General features: G+C 40.5%; 1 pseudogene; it reads left to right on the plus strand.

The window, feature by feature from the left end:
* The first annotated feature begins 830 nt into the window (after nt 1-830).
* On the plus strand, nt 831-1,639 carry LOC146375740 (uncharacterized; annotated as a pseudogene).
* The last annotated feature ends 12,815 nt before the right edge of the window (nt 1,640-14,454 follow it).

Genomic DNA, 14,454 nt, shown 5'->3' on the forward strand with positions numbered 1-14,454 from the left:
GGCTGTGCACAAAGAGAAACCAAGCACACCATTGTTTTTCTTGTGACATTACCATTAAGTTTGATGTGTCACATGGCCCTCTTCCTATTGAAAAAACAAAAGTTGTATCCAAGATGGCCGACTTCTAAATGGCCACCATGGTCACCACCCATCTTGAGGAGTTTGCCCCCTCACATATACTAATGTGCCACAAACAGGACTTTAATATCACCAACCATTCCCATTTTATTACGGTGTATCCATATAAATGGCCCACCCTGTATAATCTCTATAAATACACAGTCACAAATCATCTGCATCATAACCTCAACACCTTTGGGGTGGCTGTAGCTCAGGTCTGCTCCAGTCTGTATGCCAAATATCCTTAGGCAAGATACTAACCACATGTTCCTCTCTGATGCATCCATCAGAGTGTGAATGTGTATGAATGTTAGATAGGGAGCACTTAACAGCTTAGAAAAAGTGCTTCTGTGAATAGGAGTGATTGGGTGAATGAATTAGTTGTATAAAGCGCTTTGAGTGCTCAGATAGAGTAGAAAAGCGCTATATAAGAACCAGTCCATTTACCATTTACCAAGACCTTGGTGGGATGCAAAAAAAATGGATTTAAAGTAGGGATAACAACTCCGTAAAATTACTTCAGAGAGAGAGTGAAGGTAAGACCTCAAGAAGATCAAAACAGGTTGATTAAAAGAAATCTATTGGATTAACATCAACTGCACATTATAAAGTTATATTTAGTGAACATTAGTTATCTTAGTTATGCTTGGTCAATTTTTATTTGGTAAATGAATATGGGTTTTATTTTGCTGTTTTAATATTTGAATTTGATGTCTGTGAAGGTTCACAGTCATCCAGGTCATTGTAGTCCAAGTTGTACAGTACTTGGAGTAATCAGGACCCTACACCAGACACCGGACAGAAAAATGTTCCCTCTAAGCCAGAATGGAAAAAACACACACATATAAGGGAAGCTCTTAAAACATGTGGTTATCCTAATTGGGCTTTCATCAAATCAGCAAAGATGCACAGAAAAGATTAGACACCAACTAGGGAGGATCAGAACGACAAACGCAACAACAGTGTCATTCTCTATTTAGCCGGTTTATCAGAGAAACTCAGGAGAGTCTTCTCCAAGCACGACATCCCAGTGTACATCAGACCCAGCAACACATTCAGACAAAAACTGGTTCATCCCAAAAACAAAACTCTTAAACACAAGCTTAACAACATAGTGTATGCTGTACAGTGTAGCGAGGAATGCCCAAACCTCTACACTGGAGAGACCAAACAGCCACTTCATAAATGCATGGCACAACATAGAAGAGCCCCCTCTACGGAACAAGACTCAGCTGTACATCTGCATCTAAAGGACAAAGGTCACTCTTTCGAGGACGCCAATGTTCACATTTTGGACAGAGAAGACAGATGGTTTGAAAGAGGAGTGAAAGAAGCCATCTATGTCCACTGTGAACAACTGTCTTTGAACTGAGGCGGTGGCTTACGACGCCAACTGTCTGCCATTTAATATCCAATTTTGAGATCAGACACCTTAATGTCCACTCACATCTTGGGTCATTTGTTCTCAGTAAATCACATGATAGGCCATTTTCCCACCTTGGCTCGTGTGATTAGGTAGGGGATCAATAGGGGGTCCATGACCCTCTTGGGGGACACTCCCATGGGGCTTAAAATCTGGGACTCTCCACCAATTGCTCTCAGAACTAAAGAAGCTTCTCAGATGAGAGGTGAAACATCTTCAAGGAAACTTAAAGAAGTCAGATGCTTTTTTCCAAGCTTCTTAGATGTGAAATTGACAATAAATTGTTATGTTTACATAACATCTTGTTAAAAAGGAGTTTTTCCTTCCCATTGTCACTTTGGTTCATAGGTGATTGTCTGATTGCTGTGGTTTTTCTCTGTATTAATGTAGGGTCTTTACCTCACAATAAAAAGTGCCTTGAGGCAACTGAAAATGGAATTGAATTGAATAGGATTACATTTATTTTTATAATAATAATTTTATTTATTATTTTTTATCTATTATTATAACATCTAGTATAATTATAAGATTACTTCTACATCCCTTTCTTTAGCTAGCTACAGAATTAATGTTATTTTTACCAGCTCGCTTAATTCCTCAAGTTGTGGATACCACAGTGGATCTACACATTTTATACCAGATCCTTACTGACACAGCCCTCCCATTTTTCCAGGCTTGAAATCAGCAGTACACCAGTAGCAGTACACTATTTTGTCATCGCCTGAAGCTGACTTTGTGTCTCCTCCTAGTCTCAAATCAAGTTCAAGTTCAAGTTCAAATTTTATTCGCCACATGCAGTGGCAGGTTGCCCTGCAGTGGAATGAACCCGCCCCCGACCTTACACACACAACACAGACATCACATGGGGATACAAGTCAGAGAACGGTTGCATTACAGAAAAAAAACTTAAATGTACACTAAAATGGGAAAGTACAAGAGGAAAAAAAAGAGACCTCTACTCATGCTGGGCTATAGGAGGACAGCATGAGAACAGGAAACAACAAAACTCCTCTGCACAGAAAGCACGTAAATGGCCACAGTACAACATTATAGAGCACATGACCAGCAACAGGGTTGGGTAGGGGATGAGGAGTAATCCCAGGCAACACAGCAGCCATCCTGCCACTGCGCCGACTCTCCAGTGCGGGCCCAGACCCGCCTCGTGTTCCCAGGAGACAACAAGCATCGAAGGCATTGGAAGGGGAGGGGGGGATGTGTGAGTGCTTATCAGTGTAAGTGTATGTGTGTGTGTGTCCATAGTTCAGCTGAGACAGTGTCCTTCGCCCTATCAGGCTAAGTAAACAGTCTTCCAGCCAACCCAGGTGGCCTTGCATAGAGTGGGAAGAACAGTCAATACACAGTCGTTATCAGGGAGTTCTTGTTCGGCTCCAGCCTTGAGCCCACAGCTGGTGCCGAGGGGATATCCGCATTATGATGTTGTTGATTTTTCTTTTATGCGAGCAGCTCATGAGAATTTCAAAGCTGTTCTTTAACACTCCGACACTGGTCTCTCAATCTCCCGTTGGAGAACCACGAGCTTCCCCATGATGTTATCAAACTTGCGTTCCGTGGTGTTGCCATTCTTGTGCTCAGAGAGCCGATTCTGAGAACTCACGACTGCAGTGAGCTGTTCCACGATGTAATCCAACTTTCGCTTAGAGGTGTTATTCTGAGCAGACCTCTCCTTGATGTAACCCAATATACGCTCAGAGGTGTTATTCTGAGTATTCACGGCAGCTGTAAGCGTCTCCAAGGTCTTAACCATGCTGCTCCATTCTGAGAAGTCGCGCCTCGTCCCATCGTTTCAATCCCAGCGGGCAGCCTGGGGGGTTGAACAGCCTTATGCATTCTTGATTCTCCGATAAGCCAGGGCCAAGCCAGCTCCAATCAGCAAGAACCCTGTTATCATGGTTCCGAATAGATAGATATCTTCAGCGTCCTCGATCGACAGTCCCGCCAGGCACACGATCCTCCATTTCTGCCACCCGTCCATCATGTATCCGGCAGGGAAAGTCCCTCCAGGGCACTCGGGCTCTCCAGAGCCCAGACTTCTCGTTGAGAAAAGGGTGTCAATAACATTCAGGAATCATTTGACTGTAAGGTGACTTTGCTAACCACTATACCATCAAACCGGTCACTAAACACAATGTGAACCTAAACGACCTCTCTTGTTTTAAATGTATTATAACACAGCACTGAAAGTCATACTGCTGAACCTCCAATACTCTAATACTCGCTACAAGTCCTTAAAGAATGTGGTTTTAAGATGGTGCTATGTCAACACAGATTAAATTAGAAATGTGTCAAAAAACAAAGGCGAAAATCTTTAAGACTCTTTTGTCACAGCCATGTATGTTTACATCACCCCCGACCAGTTGCGGCAGATGGTTACCCCTCCCTGAGCATGGTCATGTTGGAGATTTTTTGCTGTTAAAAGGGAGGTTTTCCTTCCCACTGTTGCAAAGTACTAGCTCAAAGGTGGTCGTTTGATTGTTGGGGTTTTAACTGTATCTACTGCTGCCATTCTCTAACCTGGGCAGCTCACCTGGAACTAATCCGTGGCAATCATCAGAGGGTATTTATGACCAGCATCACCGTCTTCACTGCCAGTTCGTCAGCTTACCCATGTTGGTAACAGGCTCACTCTTCTCGCTCTGAATCTTCGTCTTTGTATTCACTTACCTTGCTTTCTGTGTCCTTTAGCTACTTTGAAACACCGCTGCTCCATACTGCAACAGAACTCACCTTTTGGACACTGGTCACAGCCCTCACCAGATTGACGCCATTGACGCGTCTGGACTTCTTGAAGACATTTCACCTCTCATCCGAGAAGCTTCTGCAGTTCTAGGGTCAAATGGTGGAGAGTCCCAGATTTAAGCTCTGTGGGAGTAACCCACCGAAAGGGACAATGGACCCCCTAATGATCCTCTACCTAATCCCATGAGCCAAGGTGTGAAAATGGGTGTAGGTCACAATCAGCCAAGGTTTCGGCTCGGCTACACAAGAAAATACTCGCCACGCTCACCTGCCTGCCCTCCTGCCACCGTAGCTTACCATTAGGGCTGGGTATCATCACTGATTTCTAGAATCGATTCTATTCCAATTCACAAGGTCGTGAATCGATTCGATCCACGATTCGATTCAATTCAATTCGATTTGAATCTGGGAAATTTTGCCTCAGACAGTCAGAAATATTATAATTCAGATCAGTACATTTACATATTTTTGTATCTATAAAAAGGAAGCTGACACTTTCCAGACTTTATCAAAGGTGTAAGCATCACAGCAGATGCCTTTGTGTCAAAGCAGCTGAAGATAAAACACAGAAAAACATGAAGGTGATTTTCCTGGCCTGGGATTTTATAAAAATGTTCTGCAGTAGATCACAAACGAAAGAAAACCATTAATCAACTTATGAACATTATCTCTGAAGTTACAGCGGTTTTATTAGAGACACGGCTGAGCGTTTTGCATTTTGTATAATTTTAAAAAGTTAAAATTTGTTCAGAAGCCTATTGAACGGCAGAAATTAGGTTTTCTTTTCGGAAGTAAGTAAAAGAAAAAAAAAAACCTTGGCCGACAGTGCTGTAAATAACGGTAGTCTTGTGTGTAACAAGCAAGCGAATAATGCAGAAAACAGATTTGGGATAGACGGGAAACTGTTCTTGAAGTACCATCAGAAAAAGAGATAGAGCTGTGCATGAAGTGTGATTTTATTGTGGTGGAAGCAAAACAGCAAAAGTAAGAGGGAGTCCATGACAATGTTTATGTGAAGCTTAGTTTGGATCTTCTTTTGCTGCTGGTTCAGTCAATATTGTTTGGAGAGAGATAAAACTAACAGATTTAGAATCAGCGCAAAAAGGGCGTAAACACAAAGCGCGGACCCACCAAAACATCAGAATCAGCGAGCTGTCGGCTTTCAGCCCCGACCGTGTCCGTGCCGTCGGGTGACAAAGGCGACATCTCACTGAGTCTGATCCGCGGGTCCGCGCTTTGTGTTTACGTCTTTGTGCAGAAGCCGTGTACCTGCTCTCATTTACTGTTTTAAATGTTTGGTGGTTGTCAAAATTTTGTGACGTTTCACCTGAGATTCTGGAATTTTGGGCAAAATAAATTTATATTAAAAAATCGATTCAGGATTTTAATGAATCGATATCACGTTATCCAAGCCAGAATCGATTTTAATCGATGAACCGATTATTAAAACCCACCCCTACTTACCATGAGCCCTAGAATTCAGGTCAGCCCGTCTTTGTTACTTTCAACTTGTCACTCGAATCTCTGCCTCCCACTCCAAGCCTAGTACTCCACCTGCAAAAAGTAAGCCACGTAAAAGATCTCAAATACCAACGTTATCCCCGGACCAGCCTGTGCACCCACTAACTCCCTTTTCTGCTCTCCTCATTGGGGTAGTGACCACCATGCCACCAGCCTCACCTCATGTTTACTACCCTAGGCTCCCACACTAGATTCCCTTATCACAAATTCCACGCCAAGTATCACGTTGTATGTAAGTGCCACAGCAGGTTTTCTTGTTAATACCCCCATGCCAAGTATATATATAGTATAGTTGAGAAATATGATTGGCTCATATGGATACATGAAGTGCACATCTGGAAATTCAATAACCTCCTCACTGCTGTTTTTTTTTTTCTCTTCAGTAGAGATTGATGCAAACCACTTTAAAGAAATAGATATTAAAAGAAACACAGAAAAACACAAAAACGATGGAGAAAAAAAGAAATGAGCACAAACAGAGATGCAAAAAAACTTTAAAAATTTAGAGTAGATGTCAGTAGATTGCAGATAGCATCCACATGACTGCAGCTGCAGCACCAATCACTCTGTCATTCTCCCGCTCCCTTACCCCCTCACTTGTGAACAAGACCCTGAGATACTTAAACTCTTCCACTTGGGGCAGGAACTGGTCCCTGACCCAGAGTGGACACTCCACTGTTTTCTGGCTAAGGACCAAGGCCTCAGATTTAGAGGTGCTTATTCTCATTCCTGCTGCTTCACGCTTGGAAGGTTGGAGATGGTCTATAATTAGGGTCAAGTGAAGTCCAAGAGTTTGAACGGCAGCACATGGAAGAGGAGCCGGCGACAGAGTAGGTAGGTATGGAGATGGATGAGGAGTGAGACAAAACGTGCAGATAATGCCGTGGATTAGCAGATGGGTGCAGACCGTGAAGAGTGACGGTCTGCGCCAATCCTAAAAGCTGGTGCACTTTATTAAAGGAGATGAGCTGCAGGTGGAGAGAGGCCGGCACAGGACCCCTGAATACTGCCCAGAGGCGGGCCACAGCGCAGAAGGAAAAATCAATTGATTGCCGCACCACCGACATCCAGAGGCATGACAATTAGGGGTGGGTTTTGATAATCGATTTATCGATTAAAATCGATTCTGGCTTGGATAACGTGATATCGATTCATTAAAATCGTGAATCGATTTTTTTAATATTAATTTATTTTGCCCGAAACGCCAGAATGTCAGGTTAAACCTCACAAAATTTCAAGAACCACCAAACAGCTAAAACAGTAAATGAGAGCAGGAACACGGATTCTGCACAAAGATGTAAACACAAAGCGCAGACCCGCCGACAGATCAGAATGAGTGAGATGTCGCCTTTCTCACACGACGGCACGGACACGGTCGGGGCTGAAAGCCGACAGCTCGCTGATTCCAAAGTTTCGGCGGGTCCGCGTTTTGTGTTTACACCCTTTTTGCGGTGATTCTAAAGCTGTTAGTTTTATCTCTCTCCAAACATTATTGACCGAACCAGCAACAAAAGAAGATCCAAACTACGCTTCACAAAAACATCGTCATGAATTCCCTCTGACTTTTGCTGTTTTGCTTCCACCACACTTCATGCACAGCTCTCTCTCTCTTTCTCTCTCTCTCAGTGTTAGGGATGGGTATCGAAAACCGGTTCTTGTTGAGAACTGGTTCCCACTGTTTCAATTCCTTGGAATTGTTTGCCATTTTTGCAAACGATTCCCTTATCGTTTCCAGTCGCCCCGAATGACGTCACCACGTTGCGGAGCGTCATTTACCTGGCAGGAAACATGGCGGCTCAAACACTAAAAAGTTTGGTTATACTTTAGGAGAACGGATGACAACAGGGCAACTTGCAATACTTGCAAAGTAGATATTTCATTTAAGGGAGGAAACACTACGAATATGCAAAAGCATTTGCTCACAAAACACGCGATAACCTTAAATCAATGTCGTGTTTTTAATTCCGCTCCGGACTCGTGAATCTCAACCCAGCAGCAGCGGTAACGTTTGTAGATCCTCTCCCGTTAATGCGGCAGGTAAATAATCAACTAACAGTGCATATTATGTTAGCGCGATCTGCCTTATTACAAAACCTGCCATTACTGTGCGCTGCATTTAGGTGACCATGATGAGAGAGACAGACAGAGTCTGGCTGGCGCTCGCTGGCAGTTGTCGCTGCAGTCTACCGGTAGCGTCTCCTTTCAGGCCAGGATAAATGAATGTCTCCGAGCAGTGACTAAGTTTGTGGTAAAAGGCTTGCACCCATTTGCCACAGCAGATGCCCTCGATTTTCGGTAAGTGAATGTGTTTAATTGTAGGCAGGGACATTACTGGATATTCTTGTGTAATTGCTACAGAATAATTTATGTTATACTTTGTTATTGCTACAGAAGAATATTTATTTTATTATTTTACATTTACAATTTTTTTCCCCGGGGACCCTGTGACACCCCATTGAAGAGCCATAGGCTGTGGATCTCTTAAGATCTCACTGTTGGGTTTGTAAGGCCATGCTACTCCTAAATTTCTATCTTGTTCAAAGAGAAGATATAAAACAAAGTTCTAAGCTAATCGACCTTAGTGTTCTCCTTTTTTTAAAAAAAGAATCGATAAGAGAATCGATAAAGAATCGAATCGTTAAACAGAATCGAAAATGGAATCGGAATCATGAAAATCTTATCAATACCCATCCCTACTCAGTGTACTTCAAGAACAGTTTCCCGTCTAAAATTTACAGCGTTGTCGGCCGCTGTTTTTTTTTCCTTTCACTTACTTCCGAAAAGAAAACCTAATTTCTGCTGTTCAATAGGCTTCTGAACAAATTTAAACTTTTTAAAATTATGCAAAATACAAAACGCTTAGCCGTGTCTCTAATAAAACCTCTGTAACTTCAGAGGTAATGTTCATATGTTGATTAATGGTTTTCTTTCGTTTTTGATGTACTGCAGAACATTTTTATAAAATCCCAGGCCAGGAAAATCACCTTCATGTTTTTCTGTGTTTAATCTTCAGCTACTTTGACACAAAGGCATCTGCTGTGATGCTTACACCTTTGATAAAGTCTGGAAAGTGTCAGCTTCCTTTTTATAGATACAAAAATATGTAAATGTACTGATCTGAATTATAATATTTCTGACTGTCTGAGGCAAAATTTCCCAGATTTAAATCAAATCGATTCAAATCAAATTGAATCGAATCGTGGATCGAATCGATTCAGGACCTTGTGAATCGGAATCGAATCGATTCTAGAAATCAGTGACGATACCCAGCCCTAATGACAATGGTAGGACATCTTTGAGCAGTCTTGTAGAAATGGAGTCTAAAAGACACATTGGTGGCTTAGGCGAAGTAATTACTGAAGTCATCTCAGAAAGGAGAAAAAGTCTAAATAAATATCCATGGTTTTAACAGTGGCTGCATGTAATGATACATCTATGAGATAGTTATGAACAGTGTTGGTCAAGTTACTTGAAAAAAGTAATCAGTAACTAATTACTGATTACTTCCCCCAAAAAGTAATCCCGCTACTTTACTGATTACTTATTTTTGAAAGTCATTAGTTAGTTACTTTTTAAAAACATGATTTACACCCTGAACAGGTAATGAAGCGATAGATCGCTTCAATCCCAGTTCTACTTTTTCTGCATAATCCATCATATAAAATGTAATCAAATGAAAAAGTCTCTTGTAAAATCTTGTTTTATTAGTTTTAATCATTTAACTTTATGCATCAAGCAAACATTAAATTATATGCAACATTCTCTGACTGGAAGAAATTTGTTTAACATTTAAACCTATTTTCTGCACAACTCCAGCATATAAAATAAAATAGTTTTTTGTGTTTACACTCACTCTTTCAAATAGATGCAAGTAAAACACAGCAGAAAATAAATAAAATCAAAGAATCAGCGATCCTGTTGCTCTATTTTCACCTGTTTAGCAGGAGTGAGGCAGGTGGAGGTTTGCCCTGGTGCAGGTGTGTCGCAGCCGTCATGTCAGTGGAAGAATCCGCGAGTTCCTCTGTAAATTTCACATTCCCGTGGCAGCGTAGACTACTCGGTGCTTGTGCGGAAGTTTAGGGGTTTTTTTTCGCTACAAAAAGAAGTTTTCTTCGAACAGCGGACGCTAATGTTTTTGTCACTTTTTACGGAATCAAACTCAAAGTAAGGTCAGTACTTCCACGCTTTAAACGCTGCACGGTCATGTTCTGTCCAGCACCCAATCCATTGTTGATCTGCACACAGCTGTTGCCACGAACGTCGCACTCGCTTACGTCATTGTCATAAGACACTCTCACAAAAAAATCACGGTTTTAGTAATGTAGTAACGCAGCGTGCTCACGGGAAAGTAACAGTAATCTAATTACCTTTTTTGCAATAGTAATCTCTTACTTTACTCGTTACTTGAAAAAAGTAATCGGATTAGAGTAACGCATTACTTGTAACGCGTTACTGCCCATCTCTGGTCATGAATAATTTTTTCTCTAAAAAAATTTATATTTTATTCATGAAGAAATTCGTAAAGTAATTCCTAGTTAAAGTTAAAGGAATTCTTGGCTTAACAGAGCACTGACCTTTGGTCAGCCTGGATACAGCGCTAAAAAGTACAAGTCAAGGTACAATATTCAACTTGTACCCGGCAGTGCACATAGTTACTCACTTGATCTCCAGCAGAGTAGGTGGATGTTTATAATGTGATCCTGTGGTTGCTTTGACATCTCAGAGAAATAAGTTGCATTCCTGCATTGTCACATTACTCCTCCATAACCCCAATGCAGATCTGTGAATGGTGATAACCACAATGAGCTCTGATGCATAGGTCTGTCTTATAATTAAAGGACCCATAAGTTTATCTCTTTGCTGTTAATGTAGGCTGCGACACTTAACAACAGACAGCCTTGACTTACCTTCTGCGGGCCTGTGGCAAGAATCCAAATCAGGATATTGACTTTGGGGTATTATAAAAGGCTATATTAAGTCAAAGCAGGGATGTGATATTGCAGAGAAACTAGCTGATGACACTGAGCTTATTCAGAGCCACTGCAGATCAATTGTGCAGCTCAGACACAGACAAGATCCATCATATGCAGTTATAATCCTGTTGACAGTGCCAGACAAGATCCTACGCTTTTTGTCTGTTTTTACACATGACATGTTTCCTAATAGAAATAAGAAAGCATAGTGGAGTGAGCTTTGTGTTGCATGTATAGTGAACTTATTGCACCGTAAACTACCATGCATGAGACACACAGTCACAATCAGTGTTTGTCAAAGACTACAAACTGATTGGAAACTGCATCCAAGTTAGTTCTAAGTGATAATTCACAGTTAATGTTGATCAGCTAATTGCTGAATCTGACTGTTGGATCAGTCCTGTCATGCTGTGTTTATTTTGTGCTCTGGAACTAAACTCAGAGACTCAGACCAAGTTTTAATTGAATCCTAATTGTTGTTATTTTTAGATGTTACTATTGTCAGCTTACCAAAGTCAGATGGCAAAAATTAAATATATCGAACTGCCTACACTTTTGTGCATACACTCTAAATACCCTTGATAGCCAATTTTTAACCCTAGCCTCAAGCTGTCGAAAAACAACTTGATCTTTCTATTTAAAAAAAAGTAAAATTATATATATATACATATATATATATATATATATATATATATATATTAGGGGTGCAACGATACACAAAATTCACGGTTCGGTTCGATAATTTGGTGTCACGGTTTGATATTTTTTCGATACAAAAAAATGTTCATGCCTTTTTAATTTGTCATTTATTAAAATTATAAATATATATTTTAACTCAAAAGTACAGTTTTTAAATTTAATGTTGCTGAAACAACAAAATAATAATAATAAAAAAAATCTATCTGATCGAGAAATCACTCATCTTTGGAAAAGAGACTTTATTACAGAGAAATGGCTCTTTCCAAAATAAAAGCTATACTATAAGCTTCTTCTGGGGTATATTCTCAGCAGCATATTAAACATATCAGGTCCCCATAAGGAGAATCATGTGCTAAGGGCTGTCTAAATGACCCGGGTAAAGTTTGTAGCATGCGTGCTTGTTGTTTTTGTCTGCTTCCACTTGTCTTTGCACTAGGATGATGTCGGCGTAAATGTGCAGTCATATTCATTGTGTTCCCACTAGTGCTGTCAGTGTTAATCTCGTTAAAATGACATTAACGCCATAACGCAGCAAATCTCCGTTAACGAGTTACCACGGATCGCCCCGTGCGTGGGGCTGGACGGCATCAACACGTTAACAAGCTAACTGTGCTAACTCACTAGTTCCCACAAATTGAGCATTGCGTGGCACATCCGACATACTGTTTTACTTTTGTCCATGACGCGCTTACCATCAGGGTCAGCTCTGAATGAGGGTGGGGGAGGTTCAATTTCGGGTAGCATTGAGGCAGTTGCCATGTTGCAACGAGCTTAGCTTCTGTCTTGCTAGCTTGCGCTGCGCTCAGTGGATCTGCACTCCAAATTTTGTATTGTTCGATACATATGCGTACCGAAAGCACTGTATCGAACGGTTCAATATTGATACGAGTATTGTTGCACCCCTAATATATATATATATTATTTTCAATAGAAGTGGATATCCATGCATCTATTTTCTGCTATTATCTGGTTCCAAATCCCAAGGGCAGCAGCCTAAGCAGACATCCAAAGGTCTATTGTTTCACAGTCACCTCAATCAGCTCTTAGGCACAAATAAACCATTCCCTAACAAGCTGAGAGACATAATATGTTATTCATTATAATGTTAACTTATTTATTTGTACCCCAAAACTTGGAAGACCTCATTGCAAAAAATGCAAAAAGAATTACATATTCTTATCTCGTAGTGTTAGGGCTAACACTTCGACCCCTAACAGGAATTTAAGCAATTCTTTAAGTGAAGAGATGAACAACATGATAACTCTTTTTGCTGCCTTTTTGACTTTTAATTTGTGGATATATAAAGAATATCAAAAATATCACTATGTCAGATTATATAATTTTAATGTAATTAAAGTCCACCCATCACTGGGCACAAATTCCAACATTTTATTATGCAGGAAAAAACTCCATGAGCTAGCAGTTGATGTAGCCTGTAGTGAGTCAGTAGTATAACCACTATGATTACTAAATTTAGTCTTTTAAGGTCAAAGAAACCCCCCCCCCCACCCCCCCAACTTTGCTTAGAAATTAGATGCATCATCTCTTTGTGATGTGTGTCTAGTTGGCATTTTTCCTCTTTTTTTGGCTTCACTGATAAGCTCCAAAAACTTGCTGGCAAGAATCTGATTTTCTTGTCAAAGAACAATTACATTTGCCCAAACCCAACACTGGCATTACTAAGAACTGAGTTTGAAAATATTTACTTGACCTTATCATCAGTAGTTTTAATAAATAGATAACAGAGATAACGAGTAAAGAGTTTTTTTTCTCCTGTGCTTAGGGGCTATCTCAAACTGAGAGCTGTCATTTTTGAGCTTCTTGTGCTTTTATGCTGCCTCTGCTTTTGTTGCTAAGTATTCATTGTTGTCAAGTGTTTGTTTTTTTTTTGGTCCCCATCTTTTCTGCTTTGCACTTCACAGAGTTCATCTGCTATTGTCAACAGCTATTTTTTCTTGGAGGCTATTGACAACAATTCCAATGACTCAGTTTCTACAGTATATTTTCAAACTAACAACCACACGCAAAGCTTTGAACAGCTCAGTTTGTCAAGTAAACTCTCAAATGAAATCCAGGGTTAGGCCTGGCTGCAAAAAAGCAAACAAACAAAAAAAGACCAGGTAAAGCACTATAAATCTTTAGTTTGGCGGTGTGGTTTCTTCATGTCTGAAAGTTTTTGTTTCTATAGTTTCTGTTTCTATAGTTTTATGTAGTTTATATAGTTTTTTCCATTTTTTACACATTCTCAAGTTTCTTGTGTGTCAGTGTCTTTTCGTATTTAGTCATTTTGTTTGCTTTCCGTTAGCTATTGGTTGGTAACTCTTTTTTTTTTTCCCCATTTTTTGTCCCATTTGGTACTTTAGCCATCAGAATTGTTGTCTGAAGACCAACAAGGATACCCAATGGATTTACTTTGCCAAATGGATCATCACAGCCTTGCCGTATTGGTCCATTTGATCAACCTTTGTTGTTATTATTTATTTTATTTTATTTTCAGTTGTTACAGACGGGACAGACATGACTGAGGGATAGGAAAGGGAGAAAGAAAGATTAAGGAAAAGAAAAACAGAAGGGAAGACAGACAGTGAGAAAGGGCACTTAAAAAGAGAAAGAAGAGAAAAAAAATCTCCTGGATCACCTGTTGAGAGAAAAAGAAGAGAAAACAAGCAAAAGAAAAAACAGAGCAACATACTAAACACAACACCATCACGTTAATCTAGCTAAGTGTAAACAGCAGTAAATACTAAATATTGAATGTTGTTGTGCAGCACGTAGGACCGACAGCGCACAATGTGCTTGGAAATAGCAGCCAATAAAGGTGTAGTTTATGTCTATGAACAGTGAACACCCGTGTGCACACCTGTGTGGATCAGCGCACTTGTATTCAAAAGGTTTCCCCATGTAATGGTCTGCTAGAGGATGTAGAAAGCCATAGCCCTGTCCCCCAGGGCATGAAGCGGG

Source organism: Perissodus microlepis, chromosome 12, assembly GCF_051167445.1.
Source record: "Perissodus microlepis isolate ML-2025 ecotype Zambia chromosome 12, ASM5116744v1, whole genome shotgun sequence".
Classification (NCBI taxonomy): Eukaryota; Metazoa; Chordata; class Actinopteri; order Cichliformes; family Cichlidae; genus Perissodus; species Perissodus microlepis.